Source organism: Callorhinus ursinus, unplaced genomic scaffold (genome assembly GCF_003265705.2).
Source record: "Callorhinus ursinus isolate GAN/ISIS: 27379988/994484 unplaced genomic scaffold, GSC_fseal_2.0 scaffold63, whole genome shotgun sequence".
Taxonomy (NCBI): domain Eukaryota; kingdom Metazoa; phylum Chordata; class Mammalia; order Carnivora; family Otariidae; genus Callorhinus; species Callorhinus ursinus.
Genome location: NW_027397125.1, coordinates 1,569,562 through 1,575,943, shown reverse-complemented (window position 1 = coordinate 1,575,943; position 6,382 = coordinate 1,569,562). Strand labels below are relative to the sequence as shown.

The following is a 6,382-nucleotide window of genomic DNA, read 5'->3' as shown; positions in this document are numbered from 1 at the left end:
TTTGCCCCACTCTTTGGAGAACAATGATCATAGGGATTAGTAAATAACGAAGTCCTCTTTGGAATTAAATTGCTATATAAATAATTTCCATATAAGTTGGACTATTCTCTAGTGACTTGGGAATTAATTCCTCAGCTGGGAGTATATACCCTTGATCAGGAATGCTAGACTGAAATGAATGAAAATGCTGGTCTACTACATTCAGAAGGTAGGTGGTTTATTCCTAGGGCAGCAGATTTCAAACTATAATGCACATCAGAATGAATGTGGGCCCTTGTTAAAAATACTGATTCCCCAGGCTCAGCCTTGGGTTCTGGCCCATTAAGTCAGGAGTGGGACCCAGAATCTCATATTGTTTTTAATTATTTATAATTATGGCAAAATGCACAGAACATAAATTTACCATGTTAGCCGTTTTTAAGTATACAGTTCAGTACTGTTATTCACAATGTATATTCGTTTGTTGTACAGTCTCCAGAACTCTTTGCAGCTTGCAAAGCTGAAACTCTATACACATTAAAAAACTCATTTCCCCTGCCTGCCAGGCCCTGGCAACCACCATTCTACTTTCCCTTCCTGTGGGGTTGACTAGTTATCTCATATAAGTGGAATCATACAGTATTTGTCGTCTTGTGACTGGCGTATTTCACTTAGCACAATGTCCTTGAGTTTCCATCTGTGTTGTACCACCTTTTGTTTAATCCACTCATCCACTGATGGTCACTTGCATTGCCTGCATGTTTTGACTAGTGTAGATATGACTGCTGTAAACAGAGGTGTACAAATATCTTTCAAAACAACACTTTCAATTCTCTTGAATATATTTCCAGAAGTGGAGTTGCTAGATCATATAATTCCATTTATATGATTTTTTTGAGGAACTGCTATACTGTTTTTCATAGCTGATGCCCCATTTCCTATTTCAACCAGTGGGAGCTTGTATTATTTTTAAATTGTGTTTTTAAAAACGAAGTTATACATATACTTAGCTTTAAAAGTCGGTTCTGAAAAGCTGAGGAGATGGCAGACTATTGTCCCAAAGAACCATCTCCTCGAGCCTGAGATTTGAGCTTCTTTTATGTTAGGAAGAGGGGGGTGTAGGAGGGAGTCGGAGTCAAAAGGTGACTGATGTCTGTAGACATCGAAGAAGGTTGAGTAACTTCTCTGTCCTTGGTCAGTTGATCTTTGCATACAGGAATCTGGTCATGTCATTCCCGTAAATCTTAAACATAGCACAGTCATTTCTGTACATACTTCTTTATCTCCATAGGTGAGGTAGATTTTGGGTAAAAAAGCAGTTTTTGCAAGCCTTAGTGATAGCATGCCTACATTCAGGGCTAAGCAGAAGTTTCGAAGGTATAGATCACAGCAGCTAGGCAAATAGAAGCAACGTGAGGTCAGACATGCTGTTTTTCCCTGGTACACATAATAGCATATTAATCCTGCATTAGAGAAACTTGTTTTAACTTTGTTTAACCCTTTCTTCCCAAATTTATTTGTCAGTTGAAAGAAAACTTGTAAATATTTTGCAGGACACACTACAAAAAATATTGGAATAGGTGAGTATAGGCTGAGGACTTTGGAGAGGTTTTATGGGTATAAAGTTGCCTCTACACCATTTAAAAAAAAAAAAGTAAGGAAGCAATTTAATCCAACCTATCTGAGAATGAAATAAAAACTAGACAATAATGAGAGTACAACATAAAATTTATAGGGTGCAGCTACAGTGGAAGTTAGACACGTAAGACCTGCAATGCTTTTAATATGTATGCACTTGTATGTATGTATGTGTGTATATGTGTGTATAAGCTAGAAAAGAAACCTAATAAAGCCCCAAAAGATAAGAATTAAGGAAAATATCAATGCTTGTGATTGAATTACATGCCTTCATTAATCATAATCATAGATTGGCTATGAATGTAGGAATTAGACAAAAATTAAAGAATTCTGTGAAAATCAGTTGGTTATATAGAATTACAGAGAAGAGTATTGTATATTTTATTATTATTTGTAATTTTGCTATACATTGATCAGTAAAAGTCATAATAAACATATATACACACGTTTTTTTCAGAGTCTTTTACTACCACCACACTGCATATCTGCAAACACATACTACTAGTTTTCTAAAATCTGAAGTTTTAATTCCAAAACACATTTACCCTATGGGTTTTGTATAAGGGATTATGAAGCTGTTCATTTTAACGCAACATAATTTTCTAATAGAACATAAAATATGTGCAAGAAAATAGCATTTCTACTGGGTTGAGTGGCATAATTAAATGATTTAATATCCTGGTTTGACAAAATTGAAGATTATTCATATTCGTTTTGATTTTACAAGGCTCAAGTCAAATAGCACTTTTCAAAAAATAATTTTACTCGCCCTCGATAGTACTTTTTTTCTCTCCAACCTCCAAGCAGATTATCTCTCCAATCTGCTTGAGATTTTAAATATAATTGGTTGACATAATATTTAAACAACTGCCAAATCAATACGTGTCATTACCAGAAAATACATCATTTCTTGTAAATTCCACATCTGTGTAATTTCTTCTCTAGTAAAGCAATGTAACTTAATCCTAAAAGATCCTAATAGCTTATTTTTTCACAGAATTCTGTATATATTCCAAAGAAGAAGAGTCATCGGTCAAGAGGTACCCCTTTTTCTTTTTTAATGTTGTAGCCTACTATGAAGAAATACAGATCATCTTTCTCTTGAGAAAAGTTGAATAGAACAATATTTTACTGGCAGCAGAAAGAAGGAAAATATTAGTTTAAATCAGGTCAAGAGCATAAAATTTCTACTGGTCAAAAGTAGTACCAAAATGAAATAAAATTTTAGGACAAAAGTAATCAAAGCTAAAATATCCTTTGAAATATGCAGGTCATTCTTGTCAAAGAGGAAAAAATACATGTAGGAACTGTATAATTTTGAAAATGCTTACACATATGTTATTTGATTTGATTTTCCCAAAACCTCAGATAGGTTGATCTGGTCACCAGAATGAGAGGTCCAGAAATTACGATTTGTCCACGTTACACACCATTGATCATTTAAAGATATCTTCTACTCCACTTTTAAGAGAATAATATATAAACTAGAATGTAAATTTATTGATTTATAATGGTAGATATATTTTTCTAGGGATCATAGATTTGGACTTCTCCATGAGCAGTCAGTAGTATACTTGGTAAACATGAGGCCAAATCAAAGAAAGGACAGTTTTAAGGTATATTTCACTCACAATTTTCTGTGCTTATCCCATGATAAAGAAGGTCTTTTAGCGAGCATAGTATTCTTATCTGTTTGACTCAAGGTCATTCTTCTCTGGACAATAGTGCCATCCGGGCACACTGCTAAATTTTGATCTTTAGGTGTCAGTTCATTATATTTCCAGGTCACACGTTTGGGTGAACATGTTCCTTTTTTGGGCTTGTTACAAAACAAAAAAGTCATACTCTCAGCACTTGGGAAACTTATGGAGAACTTCAGTAAGTCATTTGACTTATTACAAGATCAAGTCATAAATATTATGATCAGGTCCAGACGGAAACATGGCGTTTCCTGAGAAAGCTAATTAGATCTTTGTTTTCCCTTCAGACTAATGTTCTTTTTTTTCTTTTTTTAAGATTTTATTTATTAGGGGCGCCTGGGTGGCTCAGTTGGTTAAGCGACTGCCTTCGGCTCAGGTCATGATCCTGGAGTCCCAGGATCGAGTCCCGCTTCAGGCTCCCTGCTCGGCAGGGAGTCTGCTTCTCCCTCTGACCCTCTTCCCTCTTGTGCTCTCTATCTCTCATTCTCTCTCTCTCAAATAAATAAAATATTTAGAAAAAAAGATTTTATTTATTAATTTAAGACATAGAGAGAGCATGAGCAGGGGGAGAGGCAGAGGGAGAGGGGGAAGCAAGCTCCCTGCTGAGCCAGGAGCCCGATGCACATGACCTGAGCCGAAGGCAGATGCTTAACCATCTGAGCCACCCAGGCGCCCCCAGACTGATGTTCTTTAAGTATCCAATCCATTTTTCTTTTGGAGAGAGACCAGTTTTGCACAGACCCCCACGCTGCAAACACAGTGCAGAGAAAGATGCAGAGGGACCTCTATTGGCCTAGGATACCCTCTCCTATATTGTTCCAAACAGTTCAGCTCTGACTCCAAGCCTGCAATCCCTAACCAGCAAAACAAAAACTTGGGAACTAACCAAATGCACCCTCTTTGAAAGGTAATTTAGGAACCATTTATTGCTATTCAAGCATATTCTTGAGTCTTTTCAGGCTTCCCTAGAAGCATTTCAAAGTAGTCCTTTTAACCACATACAGAATTGATAAACACAATTTTCTCTTGCAATGTTCCTAATGAAGGTAAGTCTTCCTGAAGGTTGGTGCCCTGGACAATTGCCTGGCTGACTCTTCCCTAATCCGCTGCACGCCATGATCATATTCTAGACCTAAGGCTATTGGAAGAGAGCCAGGAAGAGAAACAGACATCAGAGTGAGGGATTAAAGAAGGTTTTCTGGAGATGATCACATGTATGTGTCAAACTTTAGAAGTCAAGTGGCAGTTACATGGATAAATTGTGGGCCGAGGGAAACGACATGGCATGGAGTACAGTATGTAGAGTTCAGTTTGCCTGGAACAAAATGTGTCAATGTGGGGTTATAAAGATGAAGCTAGAGGTTCCTCCCTCCCCCAAGATGGCAACAGCCGAAGACGAGTTACTGCTACCGCGGCTCCCCGAGCTGTTCGAAACCAGCAAACAGCTTCTAGACGAAGTGGAAGTAGCGACTGAACCCACCGGTTCCCGAGTGATCCAGGAAAAGGTGGTCAAGGGATTAGACCTCCTTAAGAAGGCTGCCGAAATGTTATTGCAGCTCGACTTGTTCAGCCGAAATGAAGATTTGGAAGAGATTGCTTCCACCGACCTGAAGTACCTGATGGTGCCAGCATTTCAAGGAGCACTCACCATGAAACAAGTCAACCCCAGCAAGCGTCTAGATCATTTGCAGTGGGCTCGAGAACACTTTTTAAACTACTTAATTCAGTGCCGGTACTATCATGTGGCAGAGTTTGAGCTGCCCAAAACCAAGAACAACTCAACTGATTTTAACACAGCTAGTTCCTCCATGGCCTATCCTAACCTTGCTGATATGGCATCTCAAAGACAAGCTAAAATAGAGAGATACAAGCAGAAGAAGGAATTGGAGCATAGGTTGTCTGCACTGAAATCTGCCGTGGAAAGTGGTCAAGCAGATGATGAGCATGTTCGTGAATATTACCTCCTTCACCTTCGAAGGTGGATTGGTATCAGCTTGGAAGAGATTGAGAGCATTGACCAGGAGATGAAGATCCTGAGAGAAAAAGACTCCTCAACAGAGGCATCAACTTCTCATTCACCTCGTCAGGACAGGCCTCCAATGAAACCCTTTGTTCTCACTCGGAATGTGGCCCAAGCCAAAGTATTTGGAGCTGGTTATCCAAGTCTGGCATCTATGACGGTGAATGACTGGTATGATCAGCATCGGAAATTTGGAGCATTACCAGATCAGGGCATAGCCAAGACACCAGCAGAGCTCAAAAGAAGTGCTCAACAACAGGAAGATGAGGAACAAAAGGAGGAGGTTGAGGATGATGAGCAAACACTCCGCAGAGCTCGGGAGTGGGATGACTGGAAGGACACCCATCCTAGGGGCTATGGCAACCGACAGAACATGGGTTAGTCCTCCCACCACAAGACAGGACTACAGGGGTCACATCTTCCCTGCCAAGGAAAGCAGCGCCGTCTTCCCCTCCCTGAGCTCCTGCTTCAGCTGCATACAACGAAGGCAAAGATGCTCAGTCTCGCTTTGCAAAGTTCAATAAAGTGTCAAACAATAAAAAAAAAAAAAATGAAGCTAGAAAATCAGGCAGGATCTATGCGTTTATAATTTTTGAAAGCTATGAGGTGTCACAGGGATTTTAAGTAGAATACCATAATCAACATTTTGTTCTAGAAAGATCATGCTGGCAACACTGGGACTGGGGGGGCGGGGTGGGGACTGGGGAAACAAGGGAGAGGGGAGGGAATGGCCTCATTGGCTTGAGACCAGTTAGGAATCCAAAGCGTGGACTAAGGGGCTAGAAGGAGTGAGCAGTTTCAAGAACTGGGAAGTCGCTTTATAGGATTTGGTGGTAGATTCAAGGAGAAGGGCATGGAAAGAGATTCTGATTCATAAACTAGACGGATGGTTTTACTATTCACAAAGATCAAGAATACAGCAGGGTGTGCAGATTTGGTGATGAATGAGTGGGGAGGAGACGTTGATTATTTCGCACACCCAACTCACTGAACACTTAATTTGCACTTTTATTTTCCACCACAAGTTATAATAAATAGTCTCCAA

At 39.5% G+C, this 6,382-nt stretch overlaps 1 pseudogene; it reads left to right on the top strand.

The window, feature by feature from the left end:
• Nucleotides 1-2,640: 2,640 nt before the first annotated feature.
• LOC112839065 (immunoglobulin-binding protein 1 pseudogene) lies at nt 2,641-5,882 on the top strand (annotated as a pseudogene).
• The last annotated feature ends 500 nt before the right edge of the window (nt 5,883-6,382 follow it).